At 39.4% G+C, this 17,791-nt stretch overlaps 1 long non-coding RNA gene and 1 pseudogene across 1 annotated transcript; both read right to left on the reverse strand.

Annotated features, from left to right (window-relative positions):
• Window positions 1-6,038: 6,038 nt before the first annotated feature.
• Window positions 6,039-6,575, reverse strand: LOC123508871. The gene is made up of 2 exons (XR_006676019.1): window positions 6,308-6,575; window positions 6,039-6,101 (listed from the first exon to the last, which is right to left on the reverse strand). It is a non-coding gene; the product is annotated as an uncharacterized LOC123508871 (long non-coding RNA).
• A 1,223-nt stretch (window positions 6,576-7,798) lies between these two features.
• Window positions 7,799-17,190, reverse strand: LOC123508870 (annotated as a pseudogene).
• Between the last annotated feature and the right edge of the window lie 601 nt (window positions 17,191-17,791).

The following is a 17,791-nucleotide window of genomic DNA, read 5'->3' on the forward strand; positions in this document are numbered from 1 at the left end:
CTTTATGTGACTTTTACTAACAAGAGCAGTATGCAAATGCAATGCAAATAATATAAAGTATTGTAATTAATATAAAACTAGAAAATTATATAAACAATTTTTGCAATTTGTCCACGCGTAGGTTCGAATCCCACCACGTACAGCCTTAAAACACTTTGCCATTTGTCGAGTGGTTTAAAGTTACCTACATATCACCATGATACCCAGGTTCTAGGTGGTTACACCCAAGATGAGCTTGGGCGGTGATATGGGCCCTAATATGGGTACCACTATAAATAAAATTGGCTGCGCCACTAATGGGCGGAAGCTGAACAGCGTTTCCCATACACTCTTCAAGTGTGCCTTACCGTAAAAAAAAAAAAGAAAAAAAAAATACTGAGAGAAGTAACAAACACAGGTATACAATTGAAAGGAGTACAATGAAAAGAAAGAATGAAATATGGAAGGTGAAATATGGAAATAACAATACTGAAGATACTGAAAATAGACTATTGTTTGATAGCCTTTATGTGACTTTAGATAATAATAGCAAAAAGCAAATGGAATGTATATAATCTATGATGTGCATATAAAATAATAGCCATAACATACCAATAGAGATTGAGTTGTAAATAAAAAATTGTAATTTATACTAAGAGAATCAACAAATACAGGTATACATATGAATAAAATACAACGATAAATGAAAATAAATCGTTGTACATGTTCTCCGGCGTCAAGACCTCCCTGATGGGAGCGAATGCGTCCATGGTGCGCAGGGGGCATTGTTGACTCTCCGAAAGTTCTGCAGCAACTGATTCCCTGGGAGATGTGGTTGTCAAATATGTAGTACATGGCAGGTATTCGCCACGTTGTTCGTTATACTGTGCAGGTACTGCGTGCCGCATACCAGTATCGTACGAGCACATACCAGTATCGTACGGGCACTGGCACGTGGTGCTGGTTGAGGCATGATCTTTATCCTGGTAAGCAAACCATATGCCCTGCGTGCATCGGCTGCTTCGCACGTACAGTACATACGTGTACGTACGTGCACTCTACGTGTTTCTGACCGCGCAAGCACCTGTTAGATCGCTCAGTGACATTTTTTTTTTTTTTCTTTTTTGGTGGTGAGGGTAAATTATGGCCACGGATCTCCACTTATGGGCAAAATTCTACATACGGGAGGATACTTGGCTCACATAAGTGAATGTGTGACAGTAGCATAACAGGAATAGAGTGGGTGACAGAAGAGAATCCTAAGGAACACCACTGCTAATAGATTTAGAACAGTGGCCGTCTACCACAGCAGCAATAGAACAGTCGGAGGAAATAAACTTGAAATAGAGTTGCTGAGAGAAGGATAGAAACTATAGGAGAGTAGTTTTGAGATCATATCTTTGTGCCAGTCTCTGTCAAAAGCTTTTCATATCTCTAAGGCAACAGCAAAAATTTCACCAAAATCTCTAAAAGAGAATAACCAAGACTCACTAGTAGAGCGAATTTTATGGAAGCTCTACTGACGATCAAACAGAAGATTGTGAAGTGACAGATGCTAAAGAATCTTCCATTCTTATTGAGGATAGATTCAGACTTTAGACAAGCAAGAGATTAAAGCTGTATGGGAATAGTTGGAGGGATTAGAATGATCATCCTTTTTAGGAATAGGCTGAATGTAGGCAAACTTCCAGTAAGAATGAAAGGTAGAAGTCGATAGACAGAGACGGAAGAGTTTGGCTAGGAAAGCTGCAAGCACGTAGGCACAATTTTTCAGAACAATAGAATAGGGGTGAGAGGAAGAAGAAAGCCTTGTGCAGCGAGGCCGCAGGAGGATGAGAGGCGTGCAGTTAGCAAGATCAATAGAGTAGTTATTATTAAAATAACGATGAAAGATAGCAAAAGATGCAGCATTACGGTGGTGAGAAAGAGACTAAAGACTGTCAGTCAGAGAAGAAGTGTTGATGACACGAAAACCTTTTGATTCCACTCTAACAAAACTGTGTGAATGGAACCCCACCAAACATGCGAAGAATACTCCATACAATGACTGATAAGGGCCTTGTACAGAGTTAGCAGTTGGAGGGGCGAGAAAAACTGGAGAATACGCCTTAGAACGCCTAACTTCATAAAAGTTGTTTAAGCAAGAGATGAGATGCGAAGTTTCCAGTTTGCATTATGAGTGAAGGACAGACCGAACCTATTCATTTTAGAAAATCGGGACAGCTGATTGAAATTGAAGATGGGTCAGTTGTGTGGAAGGTTGTGTCGAGTTGATAGATGGAGGAATTGAGATTTTGAGGCATTAAACGACACTAAATTTTCTCTTTGCCCTATCAGAAAACTTAGAAAGATCAGAAGTCAGTCGTTCTGTGGTATCCCAGCGCGATCTGCTGATTTCTTGAAGAGTTGTCTGTCTCTGAAAAGACGTGGAAAAGTGTGGGATGGTATCATTAGTGTAGGAGTGGATAGGGCAAGAAGTTTGGTTAAGATCATTAATGAATAACAGAAAAAGAATAAATGACAGGGCAGAGTCCTAAGAAACACCACTGTTAATAGATTTAGGAGAAGAAAAGTGGCCATCTACCACGGCTGCAATAGAACGGTCGGAAAGGAAACGAGATAAAGTTGCAGAGAGTGAGACAGAAACCGTAGGAGGGCAGTTTTGAAATCAAGGCTCTCCAGACTCTATCAAAAGCTTTTGATATGTCTAGCCCATCAGTAAAAGTTTAACCGAAATCTCTAAAAGAAGATGACCAAGACTCAGAAAGGAAAGCCAGAAGATCACTAGTAGAGCGACCTTGACGGAAGCCATACTGGTGAGCAGATAGAAGACTGTGAGGTGACAGATGTTTGAGAATCTTACTATTGAAGATAGATTCAAAAACTTTAAATAAGTAAAAAAGCAAAGCCATAGGATGGTAGTTTAAGGGATTAAGACGATCACTATTTTTAGGAACAGGCTGATTGTAAACAAACTTCCAGCAAGAAGGAAAGCATACCAGTCGATAGACATAGTTGAAAGAGCTTAGCCAGGCAAGGTACAAGCACGGAAGTACAATTTTTGAGAACAACAGGAGGGACCCCATCAGGTCCATAAGCCTTCTGAGGGTTTAGGCCAGCGAGGGCATGGAAAACATCATTATGAAGAACTTTGATTGTAGACATGAAACAATCAGAGGCAGTAGGAGAGGGAGGAACAAGCCCAGAATCATCCAAGGTGGAGTTGTTAGCAAAAGCTTGAAAGAAGAGTTCAGCTTTAGAGACAGATATGATGTCAGTGGTGCCATCAGGATGAGATAAAGGAGGGAAAGATGAAGAAGTAAAGTTACTGGAAATGTTTTTAACCAGGTGCCAGAAATCTCGAGTTGGTGTTGGAGTTTGAAAGATTCTGATATTTTCTATTTATTAAGGAGTGTTTGGCAAGTTGAATAACAGACTTGGCATGATTCCGGGCAGAAATATAAAGTGCATGAGATTCAGGCTCAAGTACCTTTTGTGGGCAACTTTTCTCTCATGTATAGCACTAGAACAGTCTGTGTCAAACCAAGGTTTAGAAGGTTTAGGTTGTGAAAAATAATGGGGAATATACGCCTCCATACCAAACACTTTTAACTCTGTTATGCGTTCAGCACACCGAGATGGGTCTCTGACACGGAAACAGTAATCAGTTCCAGGGAAAATCAGCATTATGGCTCCTCAGGTCCTCCCAGCTGGCAGAGGCAAAACACCAGAGGCACCTCCACTTTGGGGTATCCTGAGGAGGGATTGGAAAAATAGGACAAAATACAGATATGAGATTGTGATCGGAGGAACCCAACGGAGAAGACAGGGTAACAGCATAAGCAGAAAGATTAGAGGTAAAGGAAAGATCAAGAATGTTGAGTGTATCTCCAAGACGGTTAAGAATACGGGTAGAGTGTTGCACCAATTGCTCTAGGTCGTGGAGGATAGCAAAGTTGAGGCTAGTTCACCAGGATGGTCAGTGAAGGGAGAAGAGAGCCAAAGTTGGTGGTGAACATTAAAATATCCAAAGATGGAGATCTCCGCGAAAGGATAGAAGAGTAGAATATGCTCCACTTTTGAAGTTGAAAATTCAATGAATTTACTATAGTCAGAGGAATTAAGGGAGAGATAGACAACACAGATCAATTTAGTTAGAGAGTGATTATTGAGTCGAAGCCAGATGGTGGAAAACTCGGAAGATTAAAGAGCGTGGGCACGAGAGCAAGTTAAGTCTTTGCGCACATAGACGCAACACCCAGCTTTGGAACGAAAATGAGCATAGAGAAAGTAGGAGGGAACAGAAAAGGGGCTACTGTCAATTGCCTCAGACAGCTGTGTTTCGGTGAGGAAAAGAAGATGAGGTTTAGTAGAGGAGAGGTGGTGTTCTAGAAATTGAAAATTCCATCTAAGAATGCGAATGTTACAGAAATTAATGAAAAAAAAAGCTGAAGGAGGTGTTAAGACATTTTGGGCAGTTCGACCTGGGGATACTTCTGGGCCCCTCCCCAGAATTGAACTCCGAAGCTGGATTAGGAGTCGCCATTTTTATTCATTTTGAATGACGGAAGTGTGTGTAGTAAGTGCATGTAATTTTGTGAGAAGGAAGAGAGTTGTCTTTAGAGGACCGGCTGTGACTGTCCCTTTGAGTTGTGAGACACAAAGGGAAACACTCAGCGAGATCACAACTATCTTTAATATAAGGTTCACAGCACCCCCTGAACTGATCCAGAGCAGAATTGGTCTGGAATAGAACTAGTGCCATGGAAAACAATATTATGAAAACCTTATTGCGAAGAATTTTGATCGAAGGTATGAAATAGAGAGATTAAGAGAGGGAGGGACAAGCCCAGAATCATCCAAGGTAAAGTAAACAGCAAAGGTTTGATAGAAGTATTCAGGTTTAGAGACAAATGTGATGGCAGTGGTGCCATTAGGAAGGAAAAATGAAAAAGTAGAATTATTGGAGATGTCTTTGGCCAGATACCAGAAGTCTCGAAGAGGAGATGGAACATAAATGATTTTAGTATGAAAGATTTTGGTAATAATAATAATAGCAATAATGACAATAATGACAATAATAATAATAATAATAATAATAATAATAATAAGATTGTCAATAATGACAATAATAATAATAATAATAATAATAATAATAAGATTGTCAATAATGACAATAAGAAGAAGAAGAAGAAGAAGAAGAAGAAGAAGAAGAAGAAGAAGAAGAAGAAGAAGAAGAAGAAGAAGAAGAAGAAGAAGAAGAAGAAGAAGAAGAAGAAGAAGAAGAAGAAGAAGAAGAAGAAGAAGAAGAAGAAGAAGAAGAAGAAGAAGAAGAAGAAGAAGAAGAAGAAGAAGAAGAAGAAGAAGAAGAAGAAGAAGAAGAAGAAGAAGAAGAAGAAGAAGAAGAAGAAGAAGAAGAAGAAGAAGAAGAAGAAGAAGAAGAAGAAGAAGAAGAAGAAGAAGAAGAAGAAGAAGAAGAAGAAGAAGAAGAAGAAGAAGAAGAAGAAGAAGAAGAAGAAGAAGAAGAAGAAGAAGAAGAAGAAGAAGAAGAAGAAGAAGAAGAAGAAGAAGAAGAAGAAGAAGAAGAAGAAGAAGAAGAAGAAGAAGAAGAAGAAGAAGAAGAAGAAGAAGAAGAAGAAGAAGAAGAAGAAGAAGAAGAAGAAGAAGAAGAAGAAGAAGAAGAAGAAGAAGAAGAAGAAGAAGAAGAAGAAGAATTATTACTATAATCATTATTATTATTATTATTATTATTATTATCATTATTATTATTATTGTTATTATTATTATTATTATTTTGATGATGATGATGATGATGATAAGAATAAAAATAATAATAATAATAATGATAATAGTAATAATAATAATAATAATAATAATAATAATGATAATTATGATAATTTTTTTTTCTTGTTGTTGTTATAATAATAATAATAATAATAATAATTATTATTATTATTAATATTATTATTATTATTATTATTATTATTATAATTATTATCCGAAACAGGTTGATTTCTGGGAAATCGTATTTTCAGTAGGAAAGCAATAACTAAGGTAGCTACGAGCAGCATCTTTAATGGGCCAAACGTTTCGACATTTCATCTTATGTCATCATCAGTGGTCTAAAATAAAATAAAACGATAAAACAAATATAAGTATAAAAGAATTACAATGGTAAAAATTCACACTATCATAAGTGGTTATGCTGACAGAGTATTGTTGAGGGATGGCTTTACTTGGGAAATATATAGGGATTCCAGTATTCTTAAACTGTTTCTATTACAGGTGGCGAGGATACGGAAATGACTGAGATTAGGTTGAACCTTACATGAGAGGCAGTGGTCCCGTATCGCGGAAAATGGGGCGTTGTGTAGCGGGCGCCCTGTTCTGGCAGACTGGCCTAAATGCTCGCTGGCTCGGTTTATAAGTGAGCGCAAGGTGCTACCCACATACTCAGCCTGGCAGCTGGGACAAGTGAAACAATAAACAGCCGACGAGCGTAAGGCAGTTGGCAGAGTGTCCTTAAAGAGGAAAAAACTACCTATACATAGACTATTTGTAGACACAATACGAAAATGTTTATCAGGATAATATTTTGTAAGTTTTTCATATAGACCCTTTCTAATTTCTTGGAAACCTCACCTAAAAATGGAATACGTAAATAGATTGTTTCTTTGGCAACAGTGGTAATTGGATGTTTAAGAAGGTATTTACTTTGGAGAAAGTTATTCAGAGTTTTCTCAAACAGGTTGGTGGTGAAGCCATTGTTATAGAAAAATCCTTTAGGAAAGTAACTTCATTATGGAAATTTAGGTAAGAAGAAGACAGAGCAAAGGCACGGTGTAAGAGGGTACGGACTGAATTGATTTTGAACCGGAAACTGCAAAAGCTGAAAAACTAATACCGAGGCCAGAAAATGTAGGTTTACGATAAATAGAGGTGGAAAGTCTACCATTGATTTTTGTGATGTTTAGGTCAAGGAAGGGGATTTGTGAGTCTATTTCAGATTCCATAGTGAACTTGATATTGTCATGTTGTGAGTTAAGGTAATGTAGGAAATGGTCTGCATGTGATGCTTCCTTAAAAAACACCAACGTATCATCAACATATCGTATATATGACATAGGTTTGAAAGCGATAGGACAATCATCGAGCCAGTTTCGTTCGTGGTAACAAAGGAAGATGTTAGCGAAGGTGGGTCCGAGTGGTGAGCCCATCGCCACGCCGTCTGTTTGTTTATATAATTCATTGTTAAACACAAATAGATTATCCTTAACACAAACACGTAGTAGATTCGTAAATAGCGATTTTGTCATATTTTTAAAAATGTCCAGACCTGAGAACACAGAGTTTACACATATATCTATCGTCTCATCCAGTGGAATGTTAGTAAAAAGTGACTGAACATCATAGCTAACCATAAAACACGAATCTGGTAGTCTGTAGTTCGAAAGGGATTGAGACAGTTCATGAGAATTTTTTACAGTATAGTTATTAGTAGTGTATGGCCTAAGAATGGGAACCAGGAATTTTGCAAGATTATACTTATATTTGTTTTATCGTTTTATTTTATTTTATACCACTGATGATGACATAAGATGAAATGTCGAAACGTTTGGCCCATTAAAGATGCTGCTCGTAGCTACCTTAGTTATTGCTTTCCTACTTATAATTATTACTATTATTATTTTTATCATTATTACCATCATAATGATAATGATAATGACAGCAATAGTAATAATGACAATAAATGAGGAAGATAAAGACAACAACAACAACAATAACAACTGAAATAAGAGGTATGTAGTTAACTGTTGAACATTTTACTTGAGATTTATTCATCACAATTTATGTATTACACCCATATATCATGCCAATGCCCAAATGTAGAAGGCAGTACATCTGTAACATGTGTGCCAATAGCATACTAACATTATAACAACAGAACAGTAAGATTATAGTGAATAGTGTAAGATCCAGTACTTCTAAATACTCTGGACTCCCATGATTATTACTTTCGAAAGCATGAGTAGGATTGTCATAAATATTCTTTGCTGTTACTACATGAGTCATGAAATCTGTCAGACTCTTAAAAATCAGAAAAAAAAAAAAACGTTCACTAGAGTTTATTAGAAGTTGTCGAGAGAAAGAGCTGAAACGTTGGAGAATATTAATAGAAGAATTACTGTTATAAGAAAGAGAGAGAGAGAGAGAGAGAGAGAGAGAGAGAGAGAGAGAGAGAGAGAGAGAAACGGGATGGAGGGATGATGGAGAAGAAAATCCACCAAAGCGCTTCAGCAACCTAAGTCCAACTTCTTCGTAAAACATATGAAAGTTCGGTGTGTGATCGTTCGTTCGCACAAGAGTGTAGTATAGTGTGGTGTGGTGTGGTGAAAGGATTGGTGATGTTTGCAATGGTGGCGGTGATGCTGAAGACCAAGACCTAAGCTAGATGGTGGAAGAGGACGAGGAAGATGGCGAGTACTTGTATAAATCTGTCACTGATATTGATGTTGTGGCTCAGAGGAATGCAGGCATGAATGTGGTGCTGCCGAAGAGGGATTAATGAGGTTTTCAGGATGGCTGATGGATGGGTGTTCAGTCCAGGTTCTGGTCAACACTCATGCCCCTGCGTAGGCGACTGAAATCCTCGAACTCGATCCCGTCATCCCTATCGATGTTCACTGAGCCTGAGGAGGAGGAAGAAGAGAACTCAGAAGTGATTATTAATTCTAAATAATAATTGACTAGTAACTTATTATTTAGAATTAATAATCACTTCTGAGTGATCACACACACACACACACACACACACTCTCTCTCTCTCTCTCTCTCTCTCTCTCTCTCTCTCTCTCTCTCTCTCTCTCTCCGTAATATTGTAGTTTATAATGAAGAATGCAGTTGAATGAAAAAAAATAGATTAATTGACTAGTAACTTAATCTATTTTTTTTTTTCATTCAACTGCATTCTTCATTATAAACTACAATATTACGGAGAGAGAGAGAGAGAGAGAGAGAGAGAGTGTGTGTGTGTGTGTGTGTGTGTGTGTGTGTGTGTGTGTGTGTGTGTGTGTGTGTTTTAAGATTGCACATGTTACTCCTATCAAGAGAGAATCATAGAAGTAGTGTGAGAGAAAACGACACAATACAAGGGGGACTAATTCTATAAATTTTACCAGCACGTCAGAGGGGTAAGCGAGTCCAGACGCAAAGTGGGATTGTGATGGTGTCAGGTGTGGTAATGGTAACTTGATATGGGGACTAGAGAGGGTGTGATGTCTGTGAATACCTATGGGTGGTGCATAAAATGGTGAAACAAGCAAGGAATTGATGATTTATAAGTGATGTTGACTCACTCATCATGGACGAACGATTGATGACTGTATAAGAATGGAGTCTAAGCGTGAAGGAGACTGACCAAGGATACAAAAAAAGTGAAAGGTCTGTTCAATTAGCGTTCCCAAATAAGTACTTTTTTTTTTTTTTTTTTTTTTTGCGGCTTTCATGAGATTCTTTAATGGAATGTATCAAGTGAAAAGACGAACAAGCAAAGGTCATCAAAGTTTATCATGAAGTGGATGAAGGAATGGAAATACTGGTGAACTCTTGATAAAGATGAGTTCGATCCTGATCCACGGTAGTTACTTGGTGAGATTGGTGGTGTTATCTCTTCAATCCCAGCTAAGGATTGGCCACAAGCTGACATGTCTGCCTTAATGACCCTTGTGCAGTCGATAGGATTAAGCCCAAGCTTTTCTTTTAAAGATGAGTGAATAGGAAGAGTGTCTTACCAGGCGCGGGGTGCATGAGTTTGAAGGGCAAGGAGGCGGTGAGGGTCCCAGCGATGGCACCGCACTCCAGTTCCACCTGTACGCTATAAGTGACCATGATGCCCAGATTGTCAGACTGATCCCGACGCACCGTGCTTGAGGCCAGGTTGGCGTCGCTATCCTGGAAAGAATAACAAGTGTAGGTATAATTACTCCCAGTCAACAACAACAACAATACAACCATCAGTAAATAGGGAGCCTAATGAATAACTGGGCCATTATTTCAAGATGTTTTTGGCTTTCATAAGGACCACTTTCTATGACCAAAGGGATGATTAGTCACATTACCATAAATATTTTCCTCACTGTTGATGCAGCATTCGTGCTACACTGAAAATCATGCGAACATTCTTAAAATTACAACTACCCATCACATTAACCTATTAGAAGTAGTACAAAATAAGATACTTAAATATTTAATGTAAAAGTGCGGTCCAGAACATTGGGAGTTGCTACAAAGGCTTATTTCACATCTGCTGCTGGACGAGACGGGTCGTTACACTATGACATCATAAGTTATCACCAATTACCTATCATAACAGTTACTCTTTTTCATATCGCCGCTTCCCTAAGCGTCAGATGTTGGCGCCGTGTGTTCTTGCCCATTGCATCTTATTACATTCACTGAAGGTATGTCCAGGTTAATTTGTTGACCTCTCTTAATCAGATGTCCTTCTGCAGGCTCTTGTATGATAGATTTTTACTTCTCTCTTTACCAGAAGACTTATCGAGCAAACTACCTTACCACTCAACGCTCCGATAGCCATGGACTGTCCAGGGCAGTGGTTCCCAACCCAAGGGTCGCGACCCAAATTAGGATCGCGAGGATATTTCTGAAGGTCACCAGTGGGTCTTTCAAAAATATATCCTAATAATTCACAACTTTTCACATTTCTATTTTGATTGATGTAACTGATTTACATTAATAGGACAAGGTAAAGATTCTACTGGACACAGTAACAAAAGACGCGCGGTCATAGAATATCTATACACGTGCAATTCCACTCGTAGGACGAATAGTTTTCATGTACAATACAATGACTGCAACATGAAGTGGTTGGATTTATTATTACAATTAAGATCGCTACTCCAGGTTAAGTTTGTATATAGGGATGCAACCACAATAGGTTGGGAAATACTGGTCTAGGGTATAATTTAAAAAGACACCTAGGTATAACAAATAAATGCTCCAGTAATTATTATTATTATTATTATTATTATTATTATTATTATTATCATTCTTATTATTATTATTATTATTATTATCATTATTATTATTATTATTATTATTATTATTATTATCATTATTGTTATTAGTATCTGCAGTTTAAATTTGGATCACGTCAATTTTTTTTTCAGGTGTCATCCTGCAGTTCAAGAACTAATTAGCACTCAGGTAGTTCATTATTTTGTTGGCAAAAAGAAAAGAGTGTAAATTCAGTACATATAGTTTTTTTTTCAATATTTTCATTTTTTTTTTTTTTTATCCTTTTAACGTTTTTTTTTTTTTTCTTCCAGGTTCCTTAGTTTACTTATATATATTTCTTCATTTTCTACATTATTTACTGACGAAGTCTCTCTGTCTCATTACTTCATCCTGAGTAATTAATTTCTCTCGTCCTTAATCTTTGGCGACAAAAGAACGAGGTTATGGAGTGGCACCTTAATATGACCTATGCTGTTGCTCTCTCTCTCTCTCTCTCTCTCTCTCTCTCTCTCTCTCTCTCTCTCTCTCTCTCTCTCTCTCTCTCTCTCTCTCTCTCTCTCTCTCTCTCTCTCTCTCTCTCTCTCTCTCTCTCTCTCTCAACAAAATTGTAAACTCTGGGACTCCCTGCCTGCTTTTATATTTCTTTCTTCTCGTGACTTAAACTATTCAAAAATAATTTGATGATCCTTTTGACATTTCTTTTACTAATGGTACCGCAGGGCTTTTTTCTTGTTCTTTTATTGTTCTTTGCAAATGCCATTTTTGCATAAAAGGAGATAAAGAAAGAAAGAAAACAAGCAAAATAAACTTATGTAAACCAAAAAGAATAGAAGCGTTTCCAATGTTAAAAGAAGGGCATTCATATTTCTAGATTAAGTTACATTATGGTAGATCCGATTTGGTTAAGTCATGACAAGTTAAATCAGAAAGCACGAAACCTATTTTATGAAGAGAATGATTACCTATATACATGCACGTCGTCAGGTTATGTTAGGTTATGATTAGCTCAGATCAATGTCCCATTTTCTCCGTAGTTCTTTCCAGAAAGATGTGAGTAATATACAATTTGTTTGTTTGAGTTAAGGAGCACGATTTGTCTCCAAGTTTCTTCAAAATTTACCATTTGTATTGACGTGAAAGTCTCAGTATCTTAATCATCCACTGCACTCGTCATTTAAATCAAGTCCAGTTAGATTAAACAGTACGAAATCTGCTTTAAGAACAGAATCATTACCCACCTTAGTCTTGCCGTCGAGAGCCACTCCGAAGTGCTTGGCGTTGCTGGCCAATGGGAGGATGGCGAAGGTCTTGTGGAAGTGTGCGCCAGGCATGATGGGACAGCCCTCCTGGGTCTGGAAACTTGCCACCTGGACAGTAAAAAGAAACATTAGTTGAAGAATTTGAAGAGATTTGTAAGATAGCGCTGGACACTATCAAACTAAACGATGAGAAAAATGAAAGGAGATGAAAGAGGCGTTAGTTGCCTTTCACATTATGCGGTTCCTTGCCGTGTCTAAATGTAGTCCGTGCCCGGACACAGCAGGGCAATTTTTCGTTGTGTCTTAGTCTTAAAGGAAGTGCACTAGATAATTTTATATTTGTCACACTACACTGTGTGGCTACAAACCGCACAGGGTGAAGACTTCTATTTAAATTTAAAGCCTACTGCCACCGCGCACGGATACAAGTGGGATGCTATAAATGCATTTGGGGCCGGACCCACAGTGTGAAGAGGGACATACGCACTTTCAACTGTTTTGTCCGGCCACGGTCAAATTTGGATGCGGTGATAAACCACACAATTTGAAATGCTCCTTAGGCGACACTTTTTATCTATATATATTGAAGTTTTTAGAATCTGTAACAGGAGGCTGAGATAAAGTTCAACGTACAATGTTGAAATATTCTCGGATTTATAGATCATATTGTTCTAACGAGTGAATTTACAGCAGAGAGAGAGAGAGAGAGAGAGAGAGAGAGAGAGAGCAACACACCTCACGATCGAAATGGGTGTTAGTCATGGTCAACTCAACGTGCTGTATTACAGACATCTTGATCTTTTTCACTGTCTTGGAGCTTGTGTTGCTGATTGAAATCGTAGGAGAGACTTGTTGACCGTGGTAGTAGAGTTCCCTGTCCAGCGCCATCTCCATGTTGAGCTTGCCGGAAGAGAAAGTGAATCCCTTGGTGGCGAGAGTGGAAGGCTGGCGAAGGAACTTTTCAGCAGGGTAGTACTGCACCTTCCTCACTGCTAGACATACAGAGTTGCGGCGGTGAGGCTTTTCGTCCAAATTGTCGGCCACGAAGACTCGTAGCTCGTAGATGACTCCCAGTGGTTTGGCCTGTACAGGGAAGGGAGGTGTTAGAAGTGCCTAGGCTTGTGCTAGACTTGTAAGATGTTCTTGTTATCTTGATGAACCATGTACGTTAATTACACTGTCTCGTCTACAAAGAAGTGAAGAACCATGAAGGTAATCGTAAGAATTCAACTAGATAATTAGTAGAGCAAGTAATGTACGTAGAGAAGATGAAAAATGCAAATGTTTTCTTTTATCATGTAATATTTATAATCGCTTAAGCAATGTCTGACTAATTTATGCTGATGAGAAATGTGCGGGACGTGGACTGGTTCTAAGATATCTCTTTACACATCAAATGTTTATAATAATACGCGCCAGAAGAAAAATATTTGGGTTCAGATGACTTAAATTGTTTACGAGTCAGGACCAAAATCTAGGTCGCAAGTTCTTATCCAGTGATTCGCTATATCATAAACAGGTATATGAACAATAATTCAAAATTGATAATGATTGTGTGTGCGTCTGTGGGTGGGTTTATGTATGAATCAATTTCCATAATGTATAAATAGAATAAACAGAAGTAAGATAGGATAGATGTTCTGGGTCGTGAGGAAGGTATATAAAATCAAATGGAAAAAAAAGTTTGAAGAACACTGGCTTGACTATAAATCCATGATTTTGGTCGAGAGGTAACGCCATCCACTGAATTTCAATCATGATCGTTGTGATTTCCTATGCGTAATAATCTATATTTTTTTATTCATGCGTTCAGACGGTCAATATCACTTTCAAGATATCCGATCTCGCTTGTTGTGCTGCTTTGAATTGCGATTTTTGTGTCGGCTGCAGACTGTTTATAGATTGTGAGGCTATCGTGAATATAGCTGACCTAGAAAAAATTATAAAAGAAAAAATGCAAAAATATCAGTTCTCCCATGCAGGACACCATTCACGACATATTGTCGGCTCTTTATTGTACTGCCGATTATGACAACGCACTTTTTATGTCTGGTGAGTCACGAGTCTTGCATCCATTGATGAAAGTCATTTATGCCACTGATTTATTTTCGGGAATGCTTTCAAACGCCTCCTGAAAGTTCTGAAAATTTACCGTGCCAATTACGTGCCAATGAAGCTAAGGGAGTTTGGTAGTCGTGTGTTCAATTATGAATGTGTTGAGGACTCGATTTTCTTTTTTTTTTTTTTTTTTTTTTTTGCTGTGAGAAGTTAACGGCATTATTTTTGTAGTTGTTTCATTAGCTTGCACGCGGTAGAGTTGAGACTAACCAACTGTTGCTTTTCTTTCATTTCTTGTGCTTCTTATTTTAGAGTAAACTTTTGCTACCTTCCATTTCCATTTACAGTTTGCCGCCGCATGGTTCTTGCTATAATTGTATTTCATACTAGTTTTCCATGAAAACCTATTTTTTTGTGGTAATGTAAACGTATTAACCTCATTGTTTTACCGAATGGTCAGAGAAGAGCTGGACAGAGCACGGGGCGTTGTCAGGAATATCAATAGAAAACGGATAAGCTGAGGCTCCCAGCTTCGTAAGTAAGCGTTCTTGCATCTCAGTGACCTTGACATCGCGCTTGAGGGGGATCTCCCTGCACACCAGCTGCATCTCCTTACTGAAGTTGATGCCCATAACTTCGTCCTCCTCGCGACCGAAGCGATAGGTAATTGAAACCTGCAAAGAGAAACATAGAGGGAGGAAGGTTTTGAGAGACGCACACACTGAAAAACAGAGAGAGAAAGGTATTCATTAAGACTCTTTAGATAAATTACCTAAGATAAGGCTATAGTAAGTTAATTTGAAACTTTAAGATGACAACTTGTTTTGTGAATACTTACAGAAGCAAACACTTTACGGCCCTTAAGGTAGTCTGTCACACATCACCACCCCATCTATGGGCTCGGTTGTGGAGCTGTTGTCCACGAAGTCACGGCGCCCCAGATACACCGTGACCTTCCCTGCAGAAATGAGACAAGCACTGTTGATGGGAAGCAATACTTGAACGTCTCGGTATCTTTTATAAACTAGTTTTAACAAGCTCTAACAAAAATTATTGCGCTTTTCAATAGTGCCTTCTTAGTTTAGCGATGATATGATGATTTTTTATTAACAAAGGAAACAAAACACTTACGAAAACTCGACTAATTACTTCTGTGGTTTTTAAGAATTGTCTTCATGAAATATCAAAGTGTTTCTAAATACGGACCGGGGTCAGACTTATAACATGTCGAGTTAATTGCCGCTACGCATCTGAGTGTGAATGTGACGGAGAAATCTACCTTGTACATTGTGTGATGAATGCGAGATAATAGTGTGTGTGTGCGTGTGTGTGTGTGTGTGTGTGTGTGTGTGTATTTACTTACTTGTACTGTACAGGACTAGTGATATGTTCGAGTGGTCTTATCACGTGTGTGTGTGTGTGTGTGTGTGTGTGTGTGTGTGTGTGTTTGTGTGTGTTTGTGTGTTTCACTGTTTGATCTGCTGCAGTCTCTGGCGAGACAGCCAGACGTTACCCTACGGAACGAGCTCAGAGCTCATTATTTCCGATCTTCGGATAGGCCTGAGACCAGGCACACACCACACACCGGGACAACAAGGTCACAACTCCTCGATTTACATCCCGTACCTACTCACTGCTAGGTGAACAGGGGCTACACGTGAAAGGAGACACCCAAATATCTCCATCCGGCAGAGGAATCGAACCCCGGTCCTCTGGCTTGTGTGTGTGTGTGTGTGGCCGCATGGGTGGGTGGGTTTACGTACCTACTTGTGCTGTAGAGGACTGGAAATATGTTCGAATGGTTTTTTCACCGTGTGTGTGTGTGTGTGTGTGTGTGTGTGCATTACGCAACTGCATATTTTATCAGGCGCAATACAAGACCAGAGATATGTTCGAGTGGTCCTGTCTCCGTGTGTGTGCGTGTGTGTGTGGGGTGTGTGTGTGTGTGTGTGTCTGTAATATACCACGGTCTCCTACTGGTCACCTAGCCAGCCTTTCCCATTACGGAACGAGCTCAGATCTCATAGACCGATCTCCGGGTAAGACTAAGACCACAACACACTCAACACACCGGGAATGCGAGGCCACAACTTCTCGAGTTACATCCCGTACCTACTGTACTTCCTGTTAAGTGAACAGGAGCTACACATTAAGAGGCTTGTCCATTAATTTTGCCCTACCGCGCCCGGGACTCGAACCCGGCCCATCTCGATTGTGAGTCGAGCGTGCTAACCACTACACTATACGCGGTGTGTGTGTGTGTGTGTGTGTGTGTGTATGTGTGTATGTGTTTCACTGTTTGATCTGCTGCAGTCTCTGACGAGACAGCCAGACGTTACCCTACGGAACGAGCTCAGAGCTCATTATTTCCGATCTTCGGATAGGCCTGAGACCAGGCACACACCACACACCGGGACAACAAGGTCACAACTCCTCGATTTACATCCCGTACTTACTCACTGCTAGGTGAACAGGGGCTACACATGAAAGAAAACACACCCAAATATCTCCACCCGGCAGGGTAATCGAACCCCGGTTCTCTGGCTTGTGAAGCCAGCGCTCTAACCACTGAGCTACCGGGTGTGTGTGTGTGTGTGTGTGTGTGTGAGTGATTTAATCACCAGTCATTATCTCTGCTAGAGAGAGAGAGAGAGAGAGAGATTGGGGGTTGTATGTGGGGTGGGAGGCCTGCGTTGCTGTGTGGTATGGTGCTGCTCGGTGGGTTTCAACTCACCATTAGGGGCGGTTTTCTTGTAGACTTTAACCGTGTTCACCATTGCAAAAGTGTCGTTGGGTTTTCGTCGGAGCAGCGAAGCCGGCAAGAGTGTCTTGTGATAGGTTCTTGTCGAAGAGAGTGGTGTGGTGGAGCGCTTGCCCCCAGATAAATACCGCCGCGAAATCCACTTAGGGCTGTTACGTATTTCCTTCTTACTACATTAGCACAGGAAGGTCTAACAGGATAACAAGGCGGACGGTTCTTTGTCCTCCCTTGGTTGCTTTTAGCGCAGCTTGCTGTTTGCAGAAGGGAGCCGCAAGCAGGAAGAGTCAGCAGGAAATTTATCTTTTACACATTATCATTGTCTTTGTCATCATAATACACATTGTAGTCCAAAACAACAACAACAGTGCTACTACTGCTGCTGCTGCTGCTGCTGTGCTGCTGCAACTACTACTACCACTACTACTACTACTACTACTACTACTACTACTACTACTATCACTGCTATTATCACTTTTGCCGCTGCTGCTGCTGCTACTGCTACTGCTACTGCTGCTGCTGCTGCTGCTACTACTACTGCTACTGTTGGAGCTCCTACAACTACTTTAATTACTACTACTACTACTACTACTACTACTACTACTACTATTATTTTTACTGCTACTACTACCCCTATGATAATGCTGATGATAATAATAGTGATGACGATGATGAAGATGATAATGATAATATTAATAAT

The sequence above is a fragment of the Portunus trituberculatus genome, chromosome 25 (genome assembly GCF_017591435.1).
Source record: "Portunus trituberculatus isolate SZX2019 chromosome 25, ASM1759143v1, whole genome shotgun sequence".
In the NCBI taxonomy this organism is placed as follows: Eukaryota; Metazoa; Arthropoda; class Malacostraca; order Decapoda; family Portunidae; genus Portunus; species Portunus trituberculatus.